The sequence below is a fragment of the Oncorhynchus clarkii genome, chromosome 22, assembly GCF_045791955.1.
Source record: "Oncorhynchus clarkii lewisi isolate Uvic-CL-2024 chromosome 22, UVic_Ocla_1.0, whole genome shotgun sequence".
Classification (NCBI taxonomy): domain Eukaryota; kingdom Metazoa; phylum Chordata; class Actinopteri; order Salmoniformes; family Salmonidae; genus Oncorhynchus; species Oncorhynchus clarkii.
In genome coordinates this window covers 37,800,741-37,816,391 of record NC_092168.1, presented here as the reverse complement: position 1 = coordinate 37,816,391, position 15,651 = coordinate 37,800,741, and the positions used below count along the sequence as shown (strand labels likewise).

General features: G+C 44.0%; 1 pseudogene; it reads left to right on the top strand.

Annotated features, from left to right (window-relative positions):
• The first annotated feature begins 3,075 nt into the window (after window positions 1–3,075).
• Window positions 3,076–12,246, top strand: LOC139380122 (uncharacterized; annotated as a pseudogene).
• The last annotated feature ends 3,405 nt before the right edge of the window (window positions 12,247–15,651 follow it).

The following is a 15,651-nucleotide window of genomic DNA, read 5'->3' as shown; positions in this document are numbered from 1 at the left end:
GACCGCAACCTCCGCTTTTGTGCAAGGAGGAGCAGGAGGAGCACTGCCAGAGACCTGCAAAATGACCTCCAGCAGGCCAAAAATGTGCATGTGTCTGCTCAAACGGTCAGAAACAGACGCCATGAGGGTGGTATGAGGGCCCAACGTCCACAGGTGGGGGTTGTGCTTACAGCCCAACATCGTGCAGGACGTTTGGCATTTGCCAGAGAACACCAAGATTGGCAAATTCACCACTGTCGCCCTGTGCTCTTCACAGATGAAAGCAGGTTCACACTGAACACATGTGACAGACGTGACAGTCTGGAGACGCCGTGGAGAACGTTCTGCTGCCTGCAACATCCTCCAGCATGACCGGTTTGGCGGTGGGTCAGTCATGATGTGGGGTGGCATTTCTTTGGGGGGCCGCACAGCCCTCCATGTGCTCGCCAGAGGTAGCCTGACTGCCATTAGGTACCGAGATGAGATCCTCAGACCCCTTGTGAGACCATATGCTGGTGCGGTTGGCCCTGGGTTCCTCCTAATGCAAGACAACGCTAGACCTCATGTGGCTGGAGTGTGTCAGCAGTTCCTGCAAGAGGAAGGCATTGATACTATGGACTGGCCCGCCCGTTCCCCAGACCTGAATCCAATTGAGCACATCTGGGACATCATGTCTCGCTCCATCCACCAACGCCAAGTTGCACCACAGACTGTCCAGGAGCATGCCCAGGCGTTGTAGGGAGGTCATACAAGCACGTGGAGGCCACACACACTACTGAGCCTCATTTTGACTTGTTTTAAGGACATTACATCAAAGTTGGATCAGCCTGTAATGTGGTTTTCCACTTTCATTTTGAGGATGTCTCCAAATCCAGACCTCCATGGGTTGATAAATTTGATTTCCATTGATATTTTTTATATGATTTTGTTGTCAGCACATTCAACTATGTCAAGAAATAAGTATTTAATAAGAATATTTCATTTATTCAGATCTAGGATGTGTTATTTTAGTGTTCCCTTTATTTTTTTGAGCAGTGTATATAAATCAAAAACATTTTTTAAATAAATACAGTTGAAGTCGGAACTTCACATACACTTAGGTTGGAGTCATTAAAACTCATTTTTCAAACTATAGTTTTGGAAAGTCGATTAGGACATCTACTTTGTGCATGACACAAGTAATTTTTCCAACAATTGTTTACAGACAGATTATATCACTTATAATTAATTCACTGTATCACAATTCCAGTGGGTCAGAAGTTTACATACAAGAAGTTGACTGTGCCTTTAAACAGCTTGGAAAATTCCAGAAAATGATGTCATGGCTTTAGAAGCTTCTGATAATTGACATTATTTGAGTCAATTGCAGGTGTACCTGTGGATGTATTTCAAGGACTACCTTCAAACTCAGTGCCTCTTTACTTGACATCATGGGGAAATCAAAATAAAAAATGTAGACCACAAGTCTGGTTCATCCTTGGGAGCAATTTCCAAATGCCTGAAGGTACCACATTCATCTGTACAAACAATAGTATGCAGGTATAAACACCATGGGACCACCCAGCCGTCATACCGCTCATGAAAGAGACGCGTTCTGTTTAATGTACATTGGTGCGAAAAGTGCTAATCAATCCCAGAACAACGGCAAGGGACCTTGTGAAGATCCTGGAGGAAACAGGTACAAAAGTATCTATATCCACAGTAAAATGAGTCTTATATCGACATAACCTGAAATGCCGCTCAGCAAGGAAGAAGCCACTGCTCCAAAACCACCATAAAAAAGCCAGACTACGGTTTGCAACTGCACATGGAGAAATGTCCTCTGGTCTGATGAAACAAAAATAGAACTGTTTGGTCATAATGAGCATCGTTATGTTTGGAGGAAAAAGGAGGAGGCTTGCAAGTTGAAGAACACCATCCCAACCGTGAAGCACGGGGGTGGCAGCATCATATTGTGGGGGTGCTTTGCTGCAGTGGCTGGTGCACTTCACAAAATAGATGGCATCATGAGGGCGGAAAATTATGGGGATATATTGAAGCAACATCTCAAGACATCAGTCAGGAAGTTAAAGCTTGGTCGCAAATGGGTCTTCCAAATGGACAATGACCCCAAGCATACATCCAAAGTTGTGGCAAAATGGCTGAAGGACAACAAAGTCAAGGTATTGGAGTGGCCATCACCAAGCCCTGACCTCAATCCCATAGAAAATTTGTGGGCAGAACTGAAAAAGCGTGTGCGAGCAAGGAGGCCTACACCAGCTCTGTCAGGAGAAATGGGCCAAAATTCACCCAATTTATTGTGGGAAGCTTGTGAAAGCTTGTCAAACCCGAAATGTTTGACCCAAGTTAAACCATTTAAAGGCAATGCTACCAAATACTAATTGAGTGTATGTAAACTTCTGACCCACTGGGAATGTGATAAAATAAAATAAAAAGCTGAAATAAATCCTTCTCTCTACTATTTTTCTGGCAATTCACATTCTTAAAAATTCCCTGTCTTAGGTCAGTTAGGATCACCACTTTATTTTAAGAATGTGAAATGTCAGAATAATAGTAGAGAGAAGGATTTATTTCAGCTTTTAATTTTTTAGAGAACATTTTTAGAAAACCTCAATTATATTTTTTAACTTGAAATTTGATGACTTCTCCTAGAGTGACCCCAAAATTAGAAAAAGTTAACCATCGCCTTTGTTCATATTTTCATGAAAGCTGTACACCACCAGGGTACAAAGATTGTCTTAGGGTCATTTTGACCCAGCAGTTATAAAATAATTTACACACCGCAAAAACCACAAAGACACACACACACGCACGCACGCACGCACCCACGCACACACACACACACACACACACACACACACACACACACACACACACACACACACACACACACACACACACACACACACACACACACACACACACACACACACACACACACACACACACACACACACACACACACACACACACACACACACACACACACACACACACACACACACACACACACACTCACTCACACACATTCACACACACACACAATGAGAAATTGAGATTGAACTCAGCCAGCAGCTCCTGAAGAGGAAGATTACCATGGTTGGCACAGTTAGAAAGAACAAGCCTGAGCTCCCCCCTGTACTAATCGCAACAAGGGGGAGAGAGGCCTTCTCATCAAAGTTTGCCTTCACCTCCACCATCACTCTAGTTTCTTACCTCCCAAAGAGCGCACTGCACAAAACAGCCATCATCCTGGACTACAACCAAAACAACGGAGGCGTGGACAACCTGGACAAGGTGATTGGAACTTACAGCTGCAGAAGGATGACTGCCCGCTGGCCCCACATTGCCTTTGTGATATGGAACAAGATCAACCCTACCTGGATGCCTTATAAGCGGAACAAGAGGAGGGTGTTCCTGGAACAGCTGGGAAAGGCATTTGCAACCCCACACATTCAAAGAAGGGAGCGCCTCCCCCGCACAGCAGCCTCTGCAGCGCTTCTGAAAGCTGTTCAGGGGGCTGAATCTTGTCCTGATCCACCTGAGGCTGCATTCATCTGCACTGTCCATGGACACACACTGCATACTGTCCTACATGTGCTAATTAGAGTTGATTGATTTATTTTCTTCAGGTTTTTGTTTTGTATCTATTATCTTATTTTATTCTTATTTCTTATTGTTGTTTATACACCTTGTGGGTGGGGGCAATGGTTCAAAAAAATGGGAGAAGACTAGTATTTTGTAGATGAATTCCTCATTGTACAGTATATAAGAATTTATCACTATGCTGCCAAAAAAGTTCAAGACTGTTATTGTTTCCCTTCAATAAAATGCAGGTTTGTGATGAATGACAGGTTGATTCTTCACGCAAAATAGATTCGGGTGTTAAAATTCAATCAAGCTGCTTCATTTTAGGGCTTTAGTGAAGGCGGTCATTTTTTACCCTTAAGACAAGGGAGTTTACAGAATGTTAAAGACTACACACGAGTTAAACCACATCAGGAGACCACTTGAGGTCTGGGAAAAATCAAATAATTATTTAATTCAAGTGTGCAGGCACCTAGCACTTGATTAGCTGTGTTTCTGTAGCGTACGCATGAGATGGCGTATGCCAAAGAAATGGCCCCTGGATTGACGTAAATAACCACGGTATCATTCTGACAGGTAGGCATTGACTATTTTGTAGCTAGTTAACGTTTAATGGGTGGTTTAACATTTAATAAACCATTCCATCTACCAGAAGACAGTTAGACCTATCATTAGCATCGCTATATTTTTCCTGTTCCTTAATTGTTCGAAACCTGGACGTTTTACTTCCTGTTATGAGGCATGTCTTACCTTGTTTCAAAGTAGCCTATAGACAAAATCCCACCATAGAAACGTGGAGGCAATTATTTTTACAAGGACTTACTCATGTGTTCTCCAGTTCTATTGGTTTTCTTTCAGCTTTTCGTATTGTCTAGCACCCAAAGGCATTATCCTAATAATATTAGCAAACCATAATAGTTGTTGAATCTTTAAATCCCCTCTCTTTCTAAGTAGAATTACATCTCTGTCCCTGAAACCCTCGTGCATGTGTGGTGCTCATTTTAGAACGGTGTTTTCCCGCAAATAGAATTTTGGAATCATCACACATAGACCTACTGCCGTGTGTACATTGGTGTGACTAAAATGTGAATAAACAAGAATTTAGCAACCTTTTAAGCTAAACGTTCCAATCAGCCCTATTAATTGATACGGCATATACCTCCACGACACTACTTTGATACATATCAGTGGGGATTAAGAATGGAGTATATGCAATGCCCACTGAAAAATAAATGGGCATACGGAGTATACCCCCAACTATACCACTGCAGTTAGGCCTATGTCACAGATCCCCTATGCATCAGGGGTGATCCAGATGGATATTGTGCCTTACCAACGTGGGTTTCAAAATGCAATGAACAACTTGGCTGGTAAATCAACGGGAATCGCTTCAAAATGTTCAAAACACACTATTCAAAGTAATAAGCACAAGAAGGATGCTTCCTCTTACAACACCAATCTCATAACCAATGGAATGCATGTTCACTTTTTAACTTGAGCTAGGCCATTTTAATACAAAATAAATAATATTATGTCCAACCCATTTAGAGTATGTAGTTTGGAGAATCGGGATGCAACGTAGGCCTAACTCCGTACGTTTACAGGTCTGTGTTTGACCTGGTGAATGTCACCCGTTTCCAGGAGCTGACCCCAAGCTGCTGTGTTGGTACTTATCCCTGCCTGTAGAGGACAGGAAGTTTATACAAAGTACAGCAGGGACCAGGAAATGTATTACAAATGTATTACAGAGCAACACAAGAACGAAAGCTCCCACTTGTGTCATTATATTCTAAACAGTTGTATAGAATCCCTACCTAGTGATACCAAATGACTGTAAAATATTAATTCTATTGACATAGCCTACTTACTATAGACTCAGTAAAACTGAGCAACGGATTAGTTGTCCTTCCCCTCAACTTTCTTCTCCACAGAGGAAGGAGTATTCCATCAGCTTCTGCAGAGGCATCCTGCTCTGGAAGTAGCCAGACAACTGGTTTATGTGAAACGTAATGGCTCTGCTTGACTTTGAACTATTTTCTGTTTTAACCCAGGTTTAATTATCCTTAAGGAAGAATAGCCTACATACCATACTCACGTTACTCTGTATATTTTACTCAATTAATCATTTTCTTATACTTTTATAACAGTTTATATTTGATAACATAACATTTATCAAATATAAACTGGGGGAGGAGAGGAGGAGGAGGGGGAGTAGGAGGGGGAGGAGTAGTAGTAGGAGGAGGAGGTGGAGTAGGAGGGACAAGAGGAGGAGGAGGATGGGAGGAGGAGGAGTAGTAGGAGGAGGGGGAGGAGATGAGGAGGGGGAGGAGTAGTAGGAGGAGGAGGAGGGGAGGAGGAGGAAGAGGGGAGGAGGAGGTGGAGTAGGAGGCAGAGGAGGAGGGGAGGAGGAGGAGTAGTTGTAGGAGGAGGGGGAGGAGGAGGAGGAGAGGGGGGGAGGAAGAGGAGGGTAGGAGAAGAAGGATTAGTATGAGGAGGAGGATAGGGAGGCGGAGGGGGAGACGAAGCAGGAGGAGTAGACAGTAGTCGTGGAAGGAGTAGGAGAGGGAGGAGGAGGAGGTGTAGTAGTAGGAGGAGGAGGAGTAGTAGACAGTAGTAGTAGAAGAGGAGAGGAAGTAGGAGGTGGAGTAGACAGTAGGAGGAGGGGGAGGAGAAGGTGTAGGAGGGGGAGGACGAAGAGGAAGAGGAGTAGACAGTAGGAGGAGGAGGAGCCGGAGTAGTAGTAGTAGACAGTAGTAGTAGAAAGTATTAGTAGTAGTAGTAGTAGAAGACAGTAGTCGTAGACAGTAGTAGAAGTAGTAGTAGTAGTAGTAGTAGTAGCAGTAGTAGTAGCGGTAGTAGTAGTAGCGGTAGTAGTAGTAGCGGTAGTAGTGGTAGTAGTAGTAGCGGTAGTAGTAGTAGCGGTAGCAGTAGTAGTAGTTGTAGTAGTAATAATATACAGTAGTAGTAGTAATAGACAGTAGTAGGAGTAGTTGTCATAGTAGTGGTAGTAGTAGCAGCAGTAATAGTAGTGGTAGTTGCAGTAGTAGTAGTTGTAGTAGTAGTAGTAGCAGTAGTAGTAGAAGTAGTAGTAGTAGTAGCAGTAGAAGTAGTAGTAGTAGTAGTAGTAGACAGTAGTAGTAGAAGTAGTAATAGTAGTAGTAGCGGTAGAAATAGTAGTAGTAGTAACAGTAATAGACAGTAGTAGTACTAGTAGTAGTAATAGACAGTAGTGGTAGAAGTAGTAGTAGTGCTAGTAGTAGTAGTAGATGGTAGTAGTAGTAGAAGTAGTAGTAGTAGTAGTAGACATTAGTAGTAGAAGTAGTAGTTGTAGTAGCAGGAGTAGTTGTAGTAGTAGTGGTAGTAGTAGACAGTAGTAGTTGTAGTAGCAGTAGAAGTAGTAGTAGAAGTAGTAGCAGTAGACAGTAGTAGTTGTAGTAATAGACAGTAGTAGTAGTAGTAGTAGTAGTAGTAGACAGTAGTAGGTGTGGTAGCAGTAGAAGTAGTAGTAGAAGTAGTAGTAGTTGTAGTAGTGGTAGTAGTACTAGTAGTAGGAGTAGGAGGAGGACTTCATTAATCCCACGAAGGGACATTGATTTCATCACAACAGCATCAAAGTTGTTTTGCTTCAGCTTCATTGTTTCTTTATTTTGATACAACCATGTTATTTTTGTTCCTCTTCCCAACAACATGAAAGAAGATCTAAATCTGTTCAACTGTTCAGGGCACGGAGGAGTCCAGACAGTCTACCACCAGGTGGCAGCAGGAACAGTGCTGCAGTTCAGGGCCTGTCAGCCTCAGCAGCCCTTCACTACCCCAGCAGTGGGCTGTCTAGTCAGCCTACAGGACAGCTTCCAGTCAGCCTGTGGTGATACCAGTGGCGGCCATATTGGAGCCACAGAGGATTCTCCAGGCCGACAGGACGGGCACTGCACCTAGGTCCAGCTGCTGTCTCAGCTGTGGGAGGAAGGAGGGTGGCAGGATGGCAACAGCAGTAGTTTGATGGTGTGTAAGGACCCGTCAGCCCAGGCTAGCTTCTCTCTGGATATGGAGCTGGAGATGCAGAGCCTGTCTGCCATCCATGACCAATGAGTCCATGGCCATCTCCGTGTCCATGCACGACCAGACGGCAGACTTCCCCATGTTGGACCAGGAGACTCCTCCAGAGAACTTTAATTTCAACAGCACTAGGATGGACCGCACTAAGTGTAACAACAGGGGTGCAACTTTGGTTTTCGAAGTGGGGAGACATTATTATTATTATAAAAATGTATGTCAGATAAACACTCCAAACAGCCTCCCCGACCTCTCTGAGGAGTACGCATGGTCCTAAAGCACACCAGTGCCTTGTTTGTATCACATTCCATTGATAAAACCTGGGGGGGACCCATCCCCAGTGAAAGTTGCACCACTGTGTAACAACACCACCAACACCAGCATCAACACCAGCCAGTCAGCGGAGCCGGACTGTGACGACTCACTGTCACTCGTGGTCACCAAGTGAAGCACTGGGCAGCCCAGAGGAGCAGAGGAGGCGGCGCCACCTGAAGGCAGTATAGTGTCTTCCTGCACAGGAGACTGCAGCGAGTACTGTGATTGGATTTACGACAACTGCCCCGGGATCCTAGCTAATGAGGAGGAGGCCTCGAGGTACGAGCCAGCAAATAACAATGTTAACTATCACAGTGTTATGGATTAGGATGGGATTGTTCTCATGTATAAAGCAAGTAAATGAGGGGACACCTGATTCAAACGAGACACCCCCACTAGGCGAAACCAAGATGGATCAGTCTCAGTGCACACCAGACTCCACCAGAAGGTGTCGCAAGTCCTGAAGGTGGACGACAGAGAGATGAGACAGGTCCTGTCGGGTACCCCTCGACCAGCTCAGACCCCTGTCTGTCGACTCACAGAAGATCACCTCGGGGACCATCTACATCCACCCTACAGTTGAGCATCCTCTGGTACCCCTCCTTCCTCTCAGTACATTTAGGGTTGTACTATGCAGTCAGATAATTGACGAGTCTTTGGGAAATGCTCTGTCTGGGTAGGTATATTAATGAATTAAAGAATGAATGGATGAATAAATAAATAAATGAATCGAGTTGGATGTTGTTGAAATGTTATTATTTTTATCCTCCAGTGCCTCAGATAGGAGATCCCAGTAGTTTCAGGTAGGGGATATTCGCGTAGAGGGCGTCAGTATAGGTGGTGAAGAAGAGGTAGAGTTAAACAGACTGGTGTCCCAGTCTCTTTCATCGGTTCTTAGGACAGGAGGGTCCTATAGGGGGAAAGGTCCAGTGGTCCACCCGGAGACTGAGGGAAGCAGGTCTGGGAAGGCAGTCATCCTCCTCCCAAAGCAGCCTGTGGCCAACCGGGGGGCCAGGTAACGAGACCTATTCACTCATCCATGGACATGTTGAATGAATAAACATGCAATGCGTTGCACTATGGTGTTCCACAGTGTTCTCAGAGCTGGTTCAGATCCACCTGGATTTACTAACTCTCACACTCAACAGGTGGAACCAAAGACCACAACTCCAGCGAGGCATGGTACAAGGCAGCGGAGGACCTTGGGCCTGAAGGTGGGGCACTGAAGGAAGGAGGTCTGGCTGTGGTCTTGGAGGAGGGTGAAAATGGCAAGTATTTGGGTAGTGGAAAAAGCTGCATGACGGACAGAAGATTTTCCATACACAGATGTTTGAGTTTCAAGTGTTTCAAAGTGCATCGTTTGGGATTGGGTCGTAGTTCAGTATTTGAATATAGCTGAATTTGATGTTTCGCTAACACTACCTATCGGTAGGTACATAAGGACTTCATAACACATTCATAACACATTCATAACACAAACACAACACGTTCATAAGAAGTGTTTAAACATTCATTTATATTTTCATTTAGGAGACATTAGGGAAAAGGAGAAGGATCAGAGCTCCTTCCTATGCCTACCCTGTGATGTAACGGAGGTAAGCCTCAGTATGAGACGATGTCTCTTACTCAATTAATCTTTTCTCAATTCCTTGAGACTGTTTTGGAGAAGGTCCAAGGTCCCTCCCCTTTGGCCTTCTTCTCCAATTCTGTTTGAAAGGAAGCAAGGAGATAGGATGTGAGGAATCAAGTAAAGAATGGAATTGGGAAAGTGTGAGTAATGTGGCCACCAGAGAGCAGAAGATCCTAATAAAAGTTCACTGTCTGTCCAATTTTACAGGGAGAAGTAATGCTCTGGTTTGAGAACTATCAGGCAGCAACAACCTCAGTGTAGACTGAAACTACATACAGTGCCTTGCGAAAGTATTCGGCCCCCTTGAACTTTGCGACCTTTTGCCACATTTCAGGCTTCAAACATAAAGATATAAAACTGTATTTTTTTGTGAAGAATCAACAACAAGTGGGTCACAATCATGAAGTGGAACGACATTTATTGGATATTTCAAACTTTTTTAACAAATCAATCACTGAAAAATTGGGCGTGCAAAATTATTCAGCCCCTTTACTTTCAGTGCAGCAAACTCTCTCCAGAAGTTCAGTGAGGATCTCTGAATGATCCAATGTTGACCTAAATGACTAATGATGATAAATACAATCCACCTGTGTGTAATCAAGTCTCTGTATAAATGCACCTGCACTGTGATAGTCTCAGAGGTCCGTCAAAAGCGCAGAGAGCATCATGAAGAACAAGGAACACACCAGGCAGGTCCGAGATACTGTTGTGAAGAAGTTTAAAGCCGGATTTGGATACAAAAAGATTTCCCAAGCTTTAAACATCCCAAGGAGCACTGTGCAAGCGATAATATTGAAATGGAAGGAGTATCAGACCACTGCAAATCTACCAAGACCTGGCCGTCCCTCTAATTTTTCAGCTCATACAAGGAGAAGACTGATCAAAGATGCAGCCAAGAGGCCCATGATCACTCTGGATGAACTGCAGAGATCTACAGCTGAGGTGGGAGACTCTGTCCATAGGACAACAATCAGTCGTATATTGCACAAATCTGGCCTTTATGGAAGAGTGGCAAGAAGAAAGCCATTTCTTAAAGATATCCATAAAAAGTGTTGTTTAAAGTTTGCCACAAGCCACCTGGGAGACACACCAAACATGTGGAAGAAGGTGCTCTGGTCAGATGAAACCAAAATTGAACTTTTTGGCAACAATGCAAAACGTTATGTTTGGCGTAAAAGCAACACAGCTCATCACCCTGAACACACCATCCCCACTGTCAAACATGGTGGTGGCAGCATCATGGTTTGTGTCTGCTTTTCTTCAGCAGGGACAGGGAAGATGGTTAAAATTGATGGGAAGATGGATGGAGCCAAATACAGGACCATTATGGAAGAAAACCTGATGGAGTCTGCAAAAGACCTGAGACTGGGACGGAGATTTGTCTTCCAACAAGACAATGATCCAAAACATAAAGCAAAATCTACAATGGAATGGTTCAAAAATAAACATATCCAGGTGTTAGAATGGCCAAGTCAAAGTCCAGACCTGAATCCAATCGAGAATCTGTGGAAAGAACTGAAAACTGCTGTTCACAAATGCTCTCCATCCAACCTCACTGAGCTTGAGCTGTTTTGCAAGGAGGAATGGGAAAAAATGTCAGTCTCTCGATGTGCAAAACTGATAGAGACATACCCCAAGCGACTTACAGCTGTAATCGCAGCAAAAGGTGGCGCTACAAAGTATTAACTTAAAGGGGCTGAATAATTTTGCACGCCCAATTTTTCAGTTTTTGATTTGTTAAAAAAGTTTGAAATATCCAATAAATGTTGTTCCACTTCATGATTGTGTCCCACTTGTTGTTGATTCTTCACAAAAAAATACAGTTTTATATCTTTATGTTTGAAGCCTGAAATGTGGCAAAGGGTCGCAAAGTTCAAGGGGGCCGAATACTTTCGCAATGCACTGTAACTGTTGTTACACAAAGATGTCAACATAATTACAACTAGATCAATAGCAGAAAGACTTTTGTATTCACAAGGGCTTTAACCCTCCACATGAACGAATGGACTACATGTGAATGTTTTCACCTACGTTCTCTGTTCCTGTAGAGTTGCCAAAGTGACCATGAGTGGTCCAAAGGTGGCTGAGAGTGCAGTGCGTGAGATGGACGGGTACAGTATGCCGGGACAAACTGTGCATGTCGTTCACATCCACTGACCCAGCAACACTGGGAGCCAGGGTCAGAGTCAGGACCAGGGGGCAAACCCAACAGCAGCAGTCAGGTTCCACAGCCAGCACAAAGACAGGGCTATCTGGAGACGCCCCAGGCCCCCAAGACTACAAGACAACACCTAGACTACAAGACAACACCTAGACTACCACTTGACTGAAGGTTAGGGGGACAGGACTCTTCCTACCAATGGTAGAACGTTTCTCTACAGTTTTGTTATTGTTTTGGTTTGTAATCAGGGATTGTAGATATAAATATGATTTGTTTTCAATATGTTGCAATGCGTGGATTGCTCCCAAATTGTTTTGCCCATAATCCTTGTCTCTCTCCCATGTCTTTGATCTCTGCTCTCATCTGGCATTTCTCTCTCCAGCCCCTGCAGCTCAGCCTCCAAAAGAGGACAACCATGGGCAGCTTCAATACGCTGATGGCAGCGCTGTCAGAGCGCCACCCCGAGGTGGGGAAGCAGAAGATTGTAGACGCACTGCTGGAGCTGAGGGCCAAGCAGTAGGGGTTCCTCAGCAGCCTGCCCCTCAAGACCATCGTAGACATGACCTCTGACCTGCTGACACGATAAGCACGTCCTTTGTTTTTAAACACAGGTTACTAAATTTATTGTCAATTTTGATTCATTTTAATGAGGTAAGCAACTCATCCACTATGTTTAGTTTACTATGGTAAGCAGGCTATACCACCTGTTTTCAAGTCCATTCCCTAATTTTTCACTCCTCTGACATGCAGCAATGATTAATAATGGTGTAATAGTCTACAGTTCTCTTGACATTTTGTTTTATTTATTATAATAGGCTGTTTTACCAGTACGCCTTACTTTCACCCCTGCACATCTCTCATCATGTGTATGTTCTCGCACGTCTCTGTCTATGGTCAGCAGGTGGCGCAAGCTTCCAGTTTTTTGTTGATCACCGAATACTTGACGAAATATTCGACTGAGCCATTCTAGTGAGGTGTGAACCGTTGGGGTATCAATGCATATGTAAAAGAGTGCTGATTACATGTGCTCCCTGGATAATGAGGATTCACTGTACAAACGCTCTATCGTATCACTTAACAGAGATCACATCACATGACTGCTGACTGTGCTCAATAAGGCAATTAGGTTATATATTGACTAAGTGAGACAGTTTTTGTGGAAGACATTATACTGTATAGCTTAATTCTCACTTTATACCATCAATAGACTGGGCCAAGAGCCTAATTCAATATCCTCAATAAGCCTAGTTACTCAAATGGCAGTCACAGCCCTAAATGTAAAATGTATGGTGACCTTACTGCTGTTACAGTAGCATACTGCCTATTCTTTGTTGACTTCTGTAGGTCAATATCATGGATTTGTGTGTCAGCTACCAAGGTTTCAATGCAACATGTTAAAGCAGGGTTGTCAAACTCATTCCATGGAGGGCCAAGAGGCTGCTGGTTTTTTGTTTTTCCTTTCATTTAAAACCTAGACAACCAGGTGAGGGGAGTTCCTTACTAATTAGTGACCTCAATTAATCAATAAAGTACAAGGGATGAGCGAAAACCCAGAGACACCCGGCCCTCTGTGGAATGAGTTTGACAGGTACGTTACACGCTGATCACACCGGCTGCGTTGTGTGCACCAGCCTTGCAAAATAATTTTACACATACATATTAAAGGCCCTGCATGGTCAATCCGGTGTCTGCATTGGCCATGCAATATTTACAGTGAATCGGCCTCTGCGTGGCATTTATACTTCTTACGTTTCACGGAGCAGCGTGGAAGTTGTCAAGGAAGTGAGTTTGTGTTTATACAGGACCTCCTGCCCTCACCTACCATCAATCACCGCAATGTTACAACATTTGAGAAGTGCATGGCGATGCGGTGATGCCTCCGGAGGCTTCGCAATTGCATCACACCATCCATATGGTGGCTCCAACCACATTGTCAGATCAAGCATAAAGTGGCTCTTACACATTGCATTCTGAAATTATTCAGACCCCTTGACTTTTTCCACATGTTGTTACTTTACAGCCTTATGCTAAAATATATTAAATAGTTTTTTTCCCTCATCAATCTACACACAATACACCATAATGACAAAGCAAAAACACGCTTTTAGAATTTAAAAAATATATTTTAGAATAAGGGCTGTAACGTAACAAAATGAGAAAAAGTCAAGGGATGTGAATACTTCTGAATGCACGATATACGGAGCCTTCCGCATTGTCACAAATGTGTTTTTTTTACATTTACATAAGTATTAAGACCCTTTACTCAATACTTTGTTGAAGCATCTTTGGCAGCGATTACAGCCTGGAGACTTTTGGGTATGGCGCTACAAGCTTGGCACACCTGTATTTGGGCAGTTTCTTCCATTCTTCTCTGCAGATCCTCTCAAGCTCTGTCAGGTTGGATGGGGAACATCGCTGCACAGGTATTTTCAGGTCTCTCCAGAGATGTTTGATCAGGTTCAAGTCCAGGCTCTGGCTGTGCCACTCAAGGACATTCAGAGACTTGTCCCAAAGCCACTCCTGCGTTGTCTTGGCTGTGTGCTTAGGGTTGTTGTCCTATTGGAAGGTGAACCTTTGCCCCAATCTGAGGTCCTGAGTGCTTTGGAGCAGGTTTTCATCAAGGATCTCTCTGTACTTTGCTCAGTTGATATTTTATTTGATCCTTACTGGTCTCCCAGTCCCTGCCGCTGAAAAATATCCCCACAGCAGGATTCTGCCACCATCATGCTTCACTGTAGGGATCGTGCCAGATTTCCTCCAGATATGACGCTTGGCATTCAGGCCAAAGAGTTCCTTCCATCTGGGTTTCGTCAAACCAGAGAATCTTGTTTCTCATGGTCTTAGGTGCCTAGAGTCCTTGGGTGCCTTTTGGCAAACTCCAAGCCGGCTGTCAAGTGTATTTTACTGAGGAGTGGCTTCCTTCCGCCATAAAGGCCTGATTGGTGGAGAGGCTTTAGATATGGTTGTCCTTCTGGAAGATTCTCCCATCTCCACAGAGGAACTCTGGAGCTCTGTCAGAGTGACCATCGGGTTCTTGGTCACCTCCCTGACCAAGGCCCTTCTCCCTCGATTGCTCAGTTTGGCTGGCCAACCAGGTCTAGGAAGAGTCTTGGTGGTTCTAATCTACTTCCATCTAAGAATGATGGAGGCCACTGTATAGGGAGCCCTCCGCATTGTCACGAATTTGGGAGGCGATGCGGTACGGAGCTGAATTTGGCCTCTGCATGCCTCTGGAGGCTACGCAATTGCATTACACCCTACATACGGAGCCTCCGTCCACATTTTCAGATCGAGCATAAATGGGCTTTTATTTAAAAATGTCATCCTAACTGCTCTCGCATGTCAACGAGCGTCTGCATAGACAGGCGCTAAAATAGAACTTGGTTCTATTTGAGACACCTGAAGCACTGTCAGGCCTACGTTACCCATCCCCTCGTTGTTTTTTATGACCATATACCAATGTGGGTGATTGAAAGATGATTGAGGTTCACATTCCAGTCCAGTTGGTTGCAGTAAAGCATCTTAAAGTTGGTTGCCAACCGCCATATAAAATCCACAGAAGAAGAAGACAACTATGAGAGATTACTAGAAACTGACTAGGTGTGGATTAATTGTAGGAGTAGAGAATTTAAAAAAAAAAACTTTTTACATTTTAGGTAAAATAACAACACAATTTTTATATTCAAGGACAAATTATCTAGCAACAGCAAGCTAGCTGGCTAAATGTCCATGAATGTTTCGACCTGTCCAAAATAATATAGCTGGTTCAGAGTTCGTTTTGATATTTCAACCTGTGTCCTGAGCGAGTCTGGTGGAGATAGACAAAGCGAACTGGTGTGGAATGGTAAACAAAGAAAGGGGTTAACGGATACCCCCCCCCATTTGGAAATGTGCGGAGACTCAACCCACCAGCGGCAAGTGGGCG